The sequence below is a fragment of the Hippopotamus amphibius genome, chromosome 12 (genome assembly GCF_030028045.1).
Source record: "Hippopotamus amphibius kiboko isolate mHipAmp2 chromosome 12, mHipAmp2.hap2, whole genome shotgun sequence".
Lineage (NCBI taxonomy): Eukaryota > Metazoa > Chordata > Mammalia > Artiodactyla > Hippopotamidae > Hippopotamus > Hippopotamus amphibius.
In genome coordinates this window covers 58,742,067-58,757,283 of record NC_080197.1, presented here as the reverse complement: position 1 = coordinate 58,757,283, position 15,217 = coordinate 58,742,067, and the positions used below count along the sequence as shown (strand labels likewise).

The following is a 15,217-nucleotide window of genomic DNA, read 5'->3' as shown; positions in this document are numbered from 1 at the left end:
AACGTAGGTTGGGGTTGTCCTGAAACAGATGTGGTGCAGTGCCTGTGAACTCAGAGTCAAGAGACCCAGATTCTACCTGTTTTGTCATTTAGTGGTCATAGGACTATAGACACATCCTTTAATCCCTTCAACCCTCAGTTTGCTTATCCATCAGTCATCTAGGTGTGATGGTATCTTCATTAGAAAATGGTCATGAGGATTAACTGGAGATCATATAATGAGTCTCTGAGGTGGTCTGCCACATGGTGAGGTCCTTCATTTAAAATTTGGAACTAGAGAAGACAGATGCTCAGGGAAGGAACTCCTGCCCGGTTGCCATTCATTTTCTCTGTGAAGTGAGGGGTGAGGGTTATTTGCAAGTGAAAGTACGTAGCTTTGAGGTGGGGGTTTGAGCACAGCAGAGAAGGTTTGGGGCAGGTAGACCCTGAGTGCTCAGTGAGCTGGGGGTTCCAGGGAAAACGGAGGGAGAGCTCAGCAGTGTTGAGGGCCCAGCCGCAGTGGGAGCAGAAACGTGCATGTAGTGTGTGATTTTTCCTCCGGAAGGTGTGTTTATCATGTTTTATTTGGGCTAATAGTAAACCTGTTCTTCCTGACCATGCAAGTGGAGGAGGTAGAAAGGGGAAGGAGGAGGAGAGCCACGTAGGAAGTGCCATGATGAATCCACAAGGAGAGCACCTTCTGAGCAGAGCCCACAGATTTGGAACTTAGGATATCTTTCTCCAAGGATACTTACACTAAAAGGGAGGGCTAAGATTTTAGTCTAGCCCACAAACAGGCAGGGAACCTTTATTAATACAGGTGTACCTCAGGGATATTGTGGATTTGGTTCCTGACCACTGCAGTAAAGCAAGTCACATGAATTTTTTGGTTTTCCAGCTCACTTAAAGTTATGTTTACACTATACTGTAGTCTATTAAGTGTGCAATAGCATGTGTCTAAAAGGATGATGTGCATACCTTAATTAAAAAATGCTGTGTTGCTAAAGCAATGCTAAGCATCACATGAGCCTTCAGCAAGTCCTAATCATGGAGACTCTTGCCTCCGTGTTGACGGCTGCTGACTGATCAGGGTGGTGGTTGCTGAAGGCTGGGGTGGCTGTGGCAACTTCTTAAAATAAGACAACAATGAAGCTGGCTTCATTGATCGACCCTCGCTTTCACGAATGATTTCTCTGTACCGTGCAGTGCTGTTTGCTAGCATTTTACCCAGCATAGAACTTCTTTCAGAATTAGTCAGTCCTCTCAAACCTTGCTTCTGCTTTATCAGCTAAGTTGATGTACTAATTTAAACCCTCTGTTGTCATTGCAGCAGTCTTCACCAGCAGTAGCTTTCATTTGAAGAAACCACTTTCTTTGCTTGTCCTTAAGCAACTCCTCACCCATTCAAGTTTGGTCATGAGATTGCAGCAATTCAGTTGCATCTTCAGACTCCACTTCTAATTTTAGTTCTCTTGCTATTTCCACCACATCTGCACTTATTTCCTCCACTGAAGTTTTGAATCCCTCAAAGTCATTTATGAGGATTGGAATCAACTTCTTTCAAACTCCTGTGAATGGATATTTTGACCACTTCGCATGAATCGCGAATGTTCTTAATGGCATCCAGAATGGTGATTCCTTTCCAGAAAGTTTCAATTAATTTTTCCCAGATTCATCAGAGAAATCACTCTCTATGGGAGCTGTAGCCATATGAAATGTATTTCTTAAAGCATAAGACTTGAAAACCAAAATTTCTCCTTGATCCATGGGCTGCAGAAGGGACGTTGTGTTAGCAGGCATGAAAACAACATTAATCTCGTTGTCCATCTCCATCAGAGGTCTTAGGTGACCAGGTGCATTGTCAATGAGGAGTACTATTTTTAAAGTAATCTTTTTTTTTTTCTGAGCAGTAGGTCTCAAGAGTAGGCTGAAAATATTCAGTAAACCATGTTGTAAACAGTTGTGCTGTCATCCAGGCTTTGTTGTTCCCTCTATAGAGCACAGGCAGAGTGGATTTAGTATAATTCTGAAAGATCCTGGGATTTTCAGAATAGTAAGGAAGCATTGGCTTCGACTTCAAGTCACCAGCTGCATTAGCCTCTCACAAGAGAGTCAGCCTGTCCTTCGAAGCTTTGAAGCCAGGCCTTGACGTCTCCTCTCTAGCTATGAAAATCCTAGATGGCATCTTTTTCTAATAGAAGGCTGTTTCATGCGTAGTGAAAATCTGTTGTTTGGTGAAACCACTTTAATCATCTGAGCCGGATCTTCTGGGTGACTTGCTGCATCTTCTGCATCAGCACTTGCTGCTGCCCCCTGCAGTTGTATGTTACGAGGTTCTTTCCTTCAACCTCATGAGCCACCCTCTGCTAGCTTCCAGTTTTTCTTCTGCAGCTTCCTCACCTGCTTTAGCCTTCATTGAATTGAAGAGAGTTAGGGCCTTGCTCTGGATCAGGCTTTGGCGTAAGGGAATGTTGTAGCTGCTTTGATCTTCTAACCAGACCACTACAGCTTTCTCCATATCAGCAGTAAGGCAATTTCACTTTCTTCATATCATTTCTCTGTTCACTGGAGTAGCACTTTTAATTTCCTTCAAGAACTTTTCCTTTGCATTCACAACTTGGCTAACTGTGTGGCCTAAGAGGCCTAATTTTTGGCCCGTCTCCACTTTCATCATGCCTTCCTCACTGAGCTTAATCACTTCTAGCTTTGGATTTAAAGTGAGAGACATACGATTCTTCCTTTCACATGACCACTTAGGGGCCATTGTATAGTTATTAACTGGCTTATTTTAATATTGTGTCTCAGGAAATAGGGAGGCCCAAGGAGAGGGAAAGAAACGGGAAAGGCCAGTGGGTGAAGCAGTCAGAACCCACACATTTATCAATTAAGTTCTCTTTTATGAGTGGAGTTCATGGCACCCCAAAACAATTACAATAGTAACATCAGAGATCGTTAATCACAGATCACTGTAACAAATTTGATAATAGTGAAAAAGTCTGAAATATAGTGAAAATTACATAAAAGAGACACGAAGCAAATGCTGTTGGAAAAATGGCCCGTGTAGCGGGCTTGCGCAGCACAGGATTGCCACGTGCCTTCAATTTGTAAATAATGCATTATCTGTGTAACTCAGTAAAGTGGAGGGCAATAAGATGAAGTGTGCCTGTATTTGCATTATGTTTTCTAGCTCTGAGAGTCCCAAAATCACTAGCAATTTTAATAGAATAGGGCTTGAAGGGCCAGTCTGAAACCCTATTCATAGGTGGTATTGTTTCTGTGTGAATAGTACTCAGCTCCGGTGAAAACTTCTGGGGATGCACTCCAGCTTGTCAACCTCTTCCAGGGAAAGCAGTGGGTGAACAACTCATCCTGAGCCTTTGTAGAAGGTTAGCTATTTGTAGATAAATGAGGTTGGTAGCTTGTGAGGCACCTTTGCTCATTGTTGATCCCTTCAGACAGTATCTGTTGAGAGCCTGCAGGCTGGATATGCAAAAGTGAAAAAGAACCAGTCTTATCTTTTAGATCCTTTTTATCTGGGCTGGACATTTAAAGAAGTAGTTTTTGGAAAGTGATAATAGATAAAATGGGGAGTAGGTTCCTGGGGCGGGGTTGGAAGTGAGTGCTGCTGGAAGGGTGTTCCTAAGTCAGCCTGAGGAAATCAGGGGAGGTTTACGAGGAAAATTCACTAGCTGAGACTTGAGGATGGAAAGGCATTTTCTCCCGTGTATACTCCATACAGATAGAATAGTAGGTACGAAGGCACAGTGTGGGAGGGAGAACATGGTCTGTTGGAGAACTGCAAAACGTCTTGGTATCGCTAAAGTTAGGTGTGCACCATGGGGTGGGGAATGGCAGGTGCTGAGGACAGGAGTAATTTACACCCCCCCACCCCCCCACCCCCGCGGGGGAAGGGATATCACATTGTCCTCTGTTTAGTTTTTTTGTTGATGACAACATTGGTTATGAGAAACACAGTTTTTCCATCTCTGTCCTGAGTTAAGAGTTCTACCTCTTCAGATTTTACATTGGGAAATGTTGAGATTGCTTCAGAATTAGCTGGGGCTCTGTGCCTTCCAGTTCAGTGTATTGAGATCACCTTGCTTCTATTCAGTCCACAAACCTCTGTGAAGCACATGTTCAGTCGAAGGAATTCTCCTTGCTGTGGATGGTAATACAAAGATAGGAAATGGCCTCTGCCTTTCAGGAAGCTTGCAGTCAAGTTAGCCTCTCACAGAAATAAAGATAATAGCAAAAGGAAAGAGGAAGGGCTTGTTCCTTGCAACTATGTGAAGCAGATAAATCTGTTTAGAAGACAGTGCACTCTGATCAAGGACCAAAAGAAATGTGATGGGTCTACAGTGGTGTGAAGGTGGGCCCAGGTGATTGGCAGTGAAAAAGAGGCCACCCCAGCCAGAGGAGCTCCGTGGAGACTAGCCCAGGAGCGCGGTGTTCACAGTACCCTTGGGAGGTAGCATGATATCTGGAGTCACTCAGTCGAGGGGCGGGGTGGGGGGGGGGGCAGGTGTTGCTGGAAGTAAAAAGAAATGGGGCTGAAAATGTGGCAGAGCCCCGACAGGGAGGGTCTTACCTGCTGCACTGTGGAATCTAGACTTTATTCCCAGCTTTTATGAACAAGGCTTCTATGGGTCTTTCCTCCGACCCAGGGCATCACTGTCTCTAGTCTCCTTCCACCTGCTATGTTCAAAACAACACCCCTTGGGACTTCCCTGAGAGTCCAGTGATTAAGACTCCACACCCTTCAACTGTAGGGGGCACAGATTGATCCCTGGTCCAGGAACGAAGATCCCACATGCTGGGGGGTGTAGCTAAAAAAAACCCACACCTGATCCTGACACCACGTGGCAGGGACTCCTGGTTTTGCACAGATTACCAGGAAAGTTGTGATTTTGGTTTAGAATCTTAGGAAACATCTTAGGAAACATACGTAGTTGAAAGTTAATCTCTCAGGGATGGTTCTCCTCACCTTAGATTTTTGCAGCCCACAGTTCAGTTTTTCAACCACTTTTGTGTGCATATAATCTGACTGTTAACAGTTATTGGAAGTAGTCAGGTCAGACAATTTATAGTTAGGGAAATCAGTTCAAAAAGCCTAAGTGAATAGCCCAAGGTGGTTCAGCAACAAGAGTTCTAGGAGAGATTAGAAACAGCCACTTCAGGGCCCTGTTTGGACCCAGGTTCCTTCCATTAAGTCGTTGTGCCCTGGCCTTCTGCTCCACTGACTCTGACAGCTGATGCATGTTTGCCTACCGTGTTGTTATGGCATCATCGAGATGTTTGCATGGATTCATCCCTGTTGGGTGTGACTTGAGTATTTTGAACTGGCTGAGATTATGGGTTACATCCATAATCATTACACAGACAGAAATTAACTGGCTTATAGGGGAGTTTGCCCATAACCATCTTATTATTTATTTTTTCTCTATTTAAGAAACAGCCTAACTTCTTAGTAAGCCACTGTCATTCAACTGTTGATTTTGACTTTTTTTTTTCTGGAAATAATCCACCCAAATCATCGGAGTTTTTATTCTTAATCTCTTAATTTTAGCAGGAAAATTGTTTTTCCGTCTTTCAGATATTCAGCAAGCCAACACAGTTAAGTGTGTACTACTTTTGTGAATCATCTTTAAGCAGTAGGACTTGCCAAGTTAAGTACACAACTTAAAATATTTGTAAGACAAAAAAATTGAGAATCTTGCTTTATAAATATACTCTTTGCTTTTGTCAAGAGCAACAGAGTTGACCTTTTAAAAGTTAGGATTGAGAACGACTAGTTTGTGAGGCAACTATACTCTGGGCAAAGATAATAGTTTTTATAATTAAGGACCACTGACATCGAATACTAACCTGTAGAATCCCTATAGAGATGTGGTGGTGTTGATCCTGGGAGAGACTTGGGAGGTCGTTGTACCATGTTCTCTTTAAGAAGAGCAGCCTCTGAAGAAGAGAAGTGAAAGGTCACATAGTTAGTGGTAGATGTGGGACTAGAGTTTGCCCCACTCCTCTGTTCAAACCCTCAGCTGCTCCCCGTTACCAGTAGGACCAGGCCTAAACTCCCCCTCCTGGCCCTCCTGTCTCTGAAAGGGGTGTGGGAGATGGAGGCATTTCCTCAAGTCTGATAACAAAGGCAGAGAAGAGAGAATAGATAAAAGTAAGTACTTGTGTATCAGTGCTGAGTGAATGCAATTTGATGGCATGATGTTAATGACAGTAAGTTTGTGGCCTGTCTTGGAAATGAAGATGGAACTCTTCTAACATACTATTTAAAAAATAGAATAGACTGTAGTTGAGTATGCAGAGGCTTCTGAGCTTCCAGTAGAGCTGATCTGGAACACTTTGTTCAATTCTAAGGTCAAATCAAGTTATTTTTAAGCTCCTAAATGACTGGGACGAGGCCTAAATATAATACCCGTATATATCTGGCAGCCAGACTGGCCAACCTCTCCTGTCTAGTTAGAGCACCTGCAGTGGTGGTCACAAAACCTCCAGCCTCCCTCATTCCTCTCTTTATGAATTCTTATTTAATATTATATTAATTATATATGTACTATATGTAATTTTATTAGTAATGATATTAATTGTGTTAATAGATAATAAATATTGCATATCTCATTTGCAGTCCAGAGTGTTTTAGATTTTAGACAGAAGCCTATGTGTGTACATGTATTTGGTGGGGAGGGGGTTCGAAAGCAACAGAATGAGGGCCTTAAAAACAGGCACATGGATAAAATTAACATGCAGGAAAGAGGCAGGGCAACAGCTAGGCCAGCATCCTTCAGTTTCAAAGTATAATTAATAAGATTTTAATAATACTGCACACAATTACGGTACCTTACAGCTTTCAGGTTATTTTCACATCTTTTAAATTATTTGATTGTCACAATAAACTTGTGAGAATGGTAGGCTAAAACATCATTCACATTCTCCATGTCAAGTTAGACCACAGAAAGACTGTGCATTGTCTGATATAACAGGTATCCAGAACATTCTTCCTTAGTCAGTTTGGTCTCGTCCAGCTCCTAGGTGTCTTTTGTGAGGGACTAGATAGATGGTGGTATCTACTAAAGAAGCTTGAAGCAGTTGGGGGTTCCCTGTTCTCTTACAACCTATCAGGTTAAAAGCAAGTTTCGACTAAACTACGACACATGCAGATGATTTTTAGATAAACATTTACTGGCAGGCGGCCCAAAACGGCTGATACGGCCTGGCTTATAAGCTCCAAGCTTTGTGTTTCTAGGTGTTCTGGTACACCTTTGGAGGAATGCTTACTCAAAGCAGACAACAGCGTGGCAGAGGAGATTCTTGGTCTTTTAGTTACCATCAGAGACTTATTAGGCTTTATCAGATTATTATACCCTGTTCATTCAAGGGTGGAAGTGTCTGTAAAACATTTTAGCAATCTCACTTGAATCCTTTAATTTCACCAATGTGATCCTATTTCTGACATTCATCATGCAAGCTGCTGATTCCACCAAAGAAAATCCATCCAGTAAGTAATAAGCAAAGTGTCCCCAAAGTATCTGTCTGTTGTAACCACCTCTCGAGTATGGGCTTCCAGACTGGAGCTCACCAGACCCACCCTGGAGAGTGTGCTCCTACTCCCATCAGAGTTCGCGCCTAGCCTAAGCACTGTCACAGAATTTCAGAGGCTGTCCTGCTGAAGTAGTTTCAAAACAATATTATAGTTGTTGAAACGCATCTAGGCTGTTGCGATATCTTGGAAGGTTACATTATGATTCGTGTACTCTAATAAAATAGAGAAGTGTGCTTGTTAGCAGGCACATTAATTTGATTAGAGAATAGTCTCGACAAAATATGGAAAGTGAGTTTTGCCCAAATTAATGCAGTGCATGTAGGGTATGTGTGTATTGTATCTGCCTAGTGCCTGTCTGCGTTACGTCAACTTATTACAGCCTGAAGACTGAGTGAATCTCAGGTGTAATTTTCTTGTTTTTTTTTTTTTAATTGATTTTTTTTTTCCTTTTTTTTGGCTGTATTGGGTCTTAGTTGCTGCTTGCTGGAATTCTTTCATTGTGGCAGGTGGGGGCTACCTGTTCGTTGCGGTGCACAGGCTTCTCAGTGCAGTGGCTTCTCTTGTTGCGGAGCACAGGCTCTAGGTGCGTGGGCTTCAGTAGTTGCAGCGCATGGGCTCAGTAGTTGTGGTTCTCAGGCTGTAGAGTGTAGGCTCAGTAGCTGTGGCGCATGGGCTTAGTTGCTCCTCGGCACGTGGGATCTTCCTGGACCAGTAATGGAACCTGTGTCCCCTGCATTGGCAGATTCTTAACCACTGTGCCATCAGGGAAGTCCCTCAGGTATAATTTTCTAAGAAAAAATGAGGGCTAAAGATTTAAGCATTTCTATTACTACTGAGGTGAAACTAAGGTTTTGACACCCACTCATGCATACAGACACTTTAAACAGGCTACAACCTGGTGAATGCTATGTGCAAATATTTACCCATTCAGGTATGTGGTAGATGCAGTTTGGTAGTTCAGCTTGATATGGATGATTGGGGGGGGTGAGGGTGGCGTGGTAGGTTGGATATATTACCTGTGGAAGAGATGTGAGACAATGGCATGCATATATTTTTTTTTCTAAATTTTAATTTAAACTTAACCTATATGTAGCTATAATCTATAGCCCTCCCCAAAACTAAAAGTACATTGAATTTTCCACTCTGCTTACCAACATGTGGCAGTAGTTAACACATGTGGTAGTAGTTGAAGAACCATTAATAGATAAGCTTGTCCCAGAAGCAGGTAAAGAAGAGAGTCAGGCAGCGGGGAGCTTTAGCAGCTGGCCCAGGCAGGGTGATAGGTCAGAGAGAGAATGAGAGCAGTGCCCTCCTGAAAGTGAAGGGAACAACCTCAAAAACAGCACCAGCCAGCGGTATTGAAGCTGCAGATGGAAGTGAAGTAGGATAAGGGCTTGCCTTTGCTGATGAGGAGATCCTTTGTGATCTTCTCACAGATGAGTGAGATAGCATTGAGTTGAGGAGTCTGAGGAAATGTAGGCTGATTTTTAAATAATAATGGTAATTTTATTTATAAGGTATCTGATCACTTCTAATGCGCCAGGTCCAAAGCACTTCATATGCATTCATTCATTTAAATCTCACAACCGCCTCACAAAGTGGTTTTTCCTCCCGTTGCAATCTATGCAAAAATTAAGGTACAGAATAATTTGCCCAAAGACACATGGGTGGGAAGAGTGGGCAGAGCCAGTCTGTACTCCACCACTATAGACTTTAACTGCCATTCCATCCCAAAGCTTCCCTGTAGAGGAGGGAGGTCGGTACTTGTCCTGTGTTGGGTGATGGTGACACAGAGACAGTCCCTCGCCTGGAGGAAATCTTTCAAGGCTTGTAGGGAGGGTGGATCAACAACACATAGTTTCATTGCTGTGGTGGTGTCTGGACACAGGAAGGCGGGGGCCAGTTTTCGTTGCTGGAGATGGGAGAGAAGAATCAGGAAAGGTCTCTTGGAGGAGATGACCCTTAAACTGAAGTTCACAGTGGAAAACTTCAGTGGTGGTTTAAAAAACCAGGTATGAGAAGCTGGATTTCATCCTTAGGCCTACTGTTTCTGTTTTTATCGATTTTTCTAAGTAGCCTTCCTCCATGGTTAGAAACCGATTTAAGCAAACATGCCATGTCTTTAAAAGTCTCCAGCGAGTTTGTCCTAACAGGGTATGTAACCCACAAATGTGAATGTTTTGTTGTCGTTATTTGTTTTGGCTAGGTGGGTCAGTATGCTCTATTATTCATAATTATACACAGCATTCTCTTTAGAGAAAGAAAAACCAAAGGTTTCCCTCGCATGTTCTCTTTTAAGAAAAAAGCAAGTACGTATACACAGTAAAATGGTCACTATTTTTGGTTAAAAAATGCAGTAACCATTATGCTTTCTGTAATAGGTGGGAAAGATTATTCTTCCATAATCATTTCCATGCTTTCATTAAAAGCACCTTAAAAGAAATGAAATTGTTGCCTAAATGAGGAGAACAGGGAAATCAGCAAAAAAGTAGTTCTGGAAATTTTGCTGGCCCTTCTGAGTGACTTTCCCTCTGGGCCCTTTCTCCATTATGTGGTTATGTGATGTAGCTGAATTTATTCTTTCTTATTTATGTAATAGTTTTGCTATCTATTCTTTAAAAGCAAGCAAATTATAACTTTTTTAAACTCAATAAATTCCATAAAACAAAGCTGGTTTTTTTAAAATTTTTTTTACCTAAGTGTAGTTTATTTACAAAAGTTGTTTTATTACAGTGGCTCACTATTGTTTTTTGTTTGTTTGTTTGTTTTTGGCTGTGTTGGGTCTTCGTTGAGGTGCGTGGGCTTCTCAGTGCAGTGGCTTCTCTCGTTACGGAGTGCAGGCTCTAGACACAAGCGGGCTTCAGTAGTTGCAGTGCACGGGCTTAGTTGCTCTGAGGCATGTGGAATCTCCCCGGACCAGGGCTCAAACCCATGTCCCCTGCATTGGCAGGCGGATTCTTAACCACTGTGCCACCAGGGAAGCCCCCTCACTATTGGTTTTACTTTAGGGTTTATTGACCTAAATATAGCAAGAACCATGAACTAAGTGATTGTCATACGTGCAGGGCTGTGCTAGGTCCTTTACCCACATTTTCATTAATCTCCACAATTCTGCAAGTTAAATTTATTCATTAACAGATGAGAAAACTTTGGAGAGATTTCTTAAACTCCAGAAAGTTAACTGAGCACCCAGTGGGGAAAGCTGGTGTGAGCGGATGAGGCCCGCATGTGGAGGAGCAGCACAGGCGAAGAGAGAGCCTGCAGTGAGCGAAGGAGGAGAGCTCCCATCAGCCGGCCGGCAGACTGGCTGGTTGGTGCTCGGGGCTCTAGGTGCGCAGAGCCCTGGTCTCGCCTGAGTTAGCCGTCTCTGTGTGTGGGGTGTGTGTTTACTCGCAAATCCTTTATGGCAGCGTTTGCACTCGCTACAGCAGACAGGTGGCGTTAAGGGGAAAAGTGGGTTTGGTGTCAAGATGAGTGGTTAGGACTGTGGCACATTAGCGAGCACGCGAATGACCCGAAGGGGGCAGTCCCTGCTCAGCTCCAGCTGATTACTGCCCTGAGGACATGTGGGTGAACCCGCCTTTGGCACATCTTCAGGTTTTTTTCAGAGAAACCATACATTTGGAATTTGGGGGTGATTTCTGTCCTTAAAAAAAAACACTGGCAAAAACAAACAAAACAAAACACATAATGGAAGATGAATTTGTGCCTTGAGACTTTCATCAGTGTCCTCGCGTTAGGTGGTGGGGGTGGGGCGGGCCGCACGAAGCTCCCCGCCTTGAGAGAGAGGGCTTCTTGGTTACCTGGGGGGCCTCTGCCTGCCCCTGTGTGGGCCGGGCCAGGGTAAGGGCGGTAGTTACGAATGTCCGAATTTAATTTTTGCATCACAGGGGATGTAAACGTTGGACTGTCAGGATGGTCTCATTGCACGAATAATTTAAATTCAGGCTAATTTTTTTTACAAAACTTCATGGAGTGAGATATTTCAATTCAGTGAATTTTTCTAGATAACTTATATTCCTTTAAAACTTTCATTTTGAGAATGAAGGATATCAAACTGCCTGCTTTACGAAACAGTATATGAAACATAATATTGGGGGGAGGGGTTGTTGAAGGAAATTATTAGCATATTATCCTGTAAATTTAGATTTTGTCCAGTGAAAAATAAGCAGTGAATAAGCACTTTTTACATCTTTACGGGCAGTGTGAGGAGACACTGAGACAGCTGCTTTATTAAAAGAGGAAAGATGTGTATTGTCCTTCATCAGTCCTGCCTCACTCCTCTTGTTTTGCATAATAATAGGACCTCTTGTCCTGGATGATAAATTCTATAGTCACCCTGTACAGTATCAATGTGTTTTTTAGTCACTGGTCCCTTTCTCATAGAGGTGGAAAGAGGCAGGTGTGCTGGATGGCCTTGCTGCTTCTTGTAAAGTTAATCACGGAAGCAAAGGCGCCCGCACCTCAGAGTGACTCTCTCAGCCTTCCCTAAAGGATCTTTGCTGTTGCTGTCAGGGTTTTACTTGTCAGCACCATTTAAAGTGTGACTGATTATTGCTACATGGTAGATTTCAAAGGCATCCTCCTAGTTAACTTTAACCTACTTTCACCTCTGTATCACATTTAATTTGTGGTATGTGATGGAGGCATAGCAGCCCCATGTCAAGGATCTATACTAAAAATTTTTCATAACCATCCTTAAAGGTAATGACCTTTAGTTAAAGATAATAAAACATTGATTTTAGAAAAGCACTGTTCGGGACTTCCCTGGTGGTGCAGTGGTTAAGAATCTGCCTGCCAATGCAGGGGACACGGGTTTAATCCCTGGTACAGGAAGATCCCACATGCTGTGGAGCAGCTAAGCCTGTGCGCCACAACTGTTGAGCCTGTGCTCTAGAGCCTGTGAGCCACAACTACTGAGCTCATGTGCTGCAACTACTGAAGCCCACGTGCCTAGAGCCTGTGCTCCGCAACGAGAGAAGCTACCTCAATAAGGAGCCCATGCACTGCAATGAAGAATAGTCCCTGCTCTCTGCAACTAGAGAAAGCCCACGTGCGGCAATGAAGACCCAAGGCAGCCAATAAATAAATAAATAAATAAATACATTAAAAAAAAGAAAAGTACAGTTCCAGGCAAACATCTTTTGTTGTATAAAATTGGAGATACTGGGTGCTACTTTCTGGATGTATCGTTTTTTGTTTTTTGTTTTTTTTTTTTAGAAATCATTTTTATAGTGAATCATATGCTGAATAATATGATATCCCACATCTTTTTCAACTTGGAATAAATATATAGAAGGTATGTTAAGTTGCTGAATGAAAAAGTTTGAAGATATAGATAAAATCCGAAAATGCCAGATTGAGAATGCAGAATAATTTTAATGGCTTAAAGGAAGGGCTGAAACATTAAAAGACTAAATTTAATGGGTCAGAATATGAATTTCTGCATTTAGATTCAGAATAGTAGCAGTTATGCAAGTACAGGAATGAGGAAACTTAGCACAGCTCATATGGAAAAGACCTAATGGTTTTAGTTGAACATAAGCTCAGTATAAGCTGATAGGAAGTATTGGCTATTTAAAAAGTTAGCACAAATTTTCATTTCTGGTGGTATATGAGATTAGATACTCTAAACTACTCTTCTACCACAAACCAAAAATAAAAATGCTAGATAAGTTATATAAAATATGACTTTAAATAGCAAGAAAAAAAACATTGGCCTGAAAGTGAAAGTGAGAACTCAAGAGAGGTAAGTGAAACATCTAGTATGAGAACACTCCCTGAATCCAGCAAGTATGTGCTTTGATTTCCTTGGTCTCCTGTTGCTTTGGAGATATGAGACAAAGCCCAGAGTCCGTGCTAGGGAAAAAAGTTTAATAGAAGATGTCTCCACATAAATTTGGGACCACCTAAAGGCTGCTTCCATAGTGTAGTGTTGAACTAGAAATACAGCTTTTTCCCTGACTTCCTCCCAACCCCCAGCAACTCTAAGGAAAACTGCCTATCTAGTATTTCATAACCAATAACCAGCATTCATGTGGATTAACAGTCCTAATTCAGACCTACGCGGGCGGGCCAAAAAAGGGGTAAATATATATAGTTGTGAAGTGATTCCAGCCAGTAGCTCAAGGCAGAAGCAGGTGCAGATTCTTTCTGGAGGAATCTTTCTTCAACCCAAGCCTCAAAGAGTTCAAAAAATATAACTATAAGAAAATTTAACTCAGAGTCAAAAATTGTAAAACAAGCAAGTAAAGCAGCATGAATAGAACCAACCAAAATAGTAGGAACAGAATTAGTTGTGTACTGATGTCAGATATAGTTGTCAGACAGAGATGTAAAATGACTTTGTTTTAAAGAAATGAGAAGGTTAAAAATGTGAGTAAATAGCAAGTGAATATAAAAATGACAAAGGAGGTCTGAAAAAAACTATATAGAGCTTTGAGAAATTATATATGACTGGAATTTTAAAATCAACAAATAAGCTTAATGGTAAATTTGACATCGGCAAAGAGGATCAACTGGAAGACAGTTCTGAGCTTTCTGACTGACCCATAGTAAGGAATTCATTTACGGATGTGTGTATACCTATGACACATGTATAATTTGTCAGTGTTTTGAGAAACCAATCATAGCCTCCTAAGGGGGTAATATTCTTTGCTTTTTCCTTTCTAATTTACTCTTTGTCATTTAAAAAAAAAAAACTTGCATTTTATCTAGGAAATTTTATGAATCACAATGGTCATGACCACAGTTTTGAAGAAAGTTGATTTTATTAAACTTGAAAACATGGATACCCTACAACCCCCAGCATATGTCCACCATTGTTCACAGCACTTTACGTGACCTGCCACAGAAAACCTGAGAGAAGACACGTGGATTGTATAAAACATAACTGTGGTGTGGTTTATACAGTGGGTTACTGTAGGACTGATGTAAATGATCAATAACCAGTACAGCGTGGGCGCCACCCCATCAAAGTGGCTGCTCTCCAGAAACAGCCAGCTTCAGCCCACACCTGTGTGTGTCAGCCCTCTTCCCAGCTTTGAAAACGGATGGATCACTGATTCATACATCAGCGTAATGTTGAGTGGAGAAAGCAGGTTGGAAGAGATCATATGTAGTCTGATTTCATTTGTACGAAGTTCAGAGATTTGAGCAAACTGAATATTATATTGTGTAAGGATACAAACATGTGATTAGACTGTTTTTTAAAAGGCAAGTGTATACACAGAATTTAGGAGAGTTATTACCTGTTAGTAGAGGAGAATGGAGTGGAGGAGGAAGAGGGGAGTGGAGGAGGAAGAGTGAAAAGGAGCTCCTCACATCGTAGTAATTTACTTTTTCTTTGTAAAATCTGTTACGGATACACAAATGTTTGTTGCCTTGTCGTTCTTTATATTTTGTACCTATTCAACATTTAATGAAAATAATGTAATTTTAAAAAGCCAAGGAGGGATCAACACATGTGATAAATCTTTTATGCTGACCAGGCCAGTTTGGGAAAGGCATTTTTAATTTTGGGGCCCAAATTTTATGCACATTAACAAACTGGAATGTGTCCAGGGGAGAACATCCAGCGTGGTGATATAAACCTGGTCCTGAGCCTTTCATTTTTCAGATGCAGAGCCTCCATGGATTCTGAGTGTGGAGAGTGTTGATTTCCCCAGGTCTCTTGGCTAGTAGAAGA

At 41.9% G+C, this 15,217-nt stretch overlaps 1 protein-coding gene across 4 annotated transcripts in view; it reads left to right on the top strand.

Annotated features, from left to right (window-relative positions):
- The window catches only part of RASSF8 (Ras association domain family member 8), a 119,330-nt gene that overhangs the window by 13,558 nt on the left and 90,555 nt on the right, over nucleotides 1–15,217 (top strand). The window lies entirely within an intron of this gene.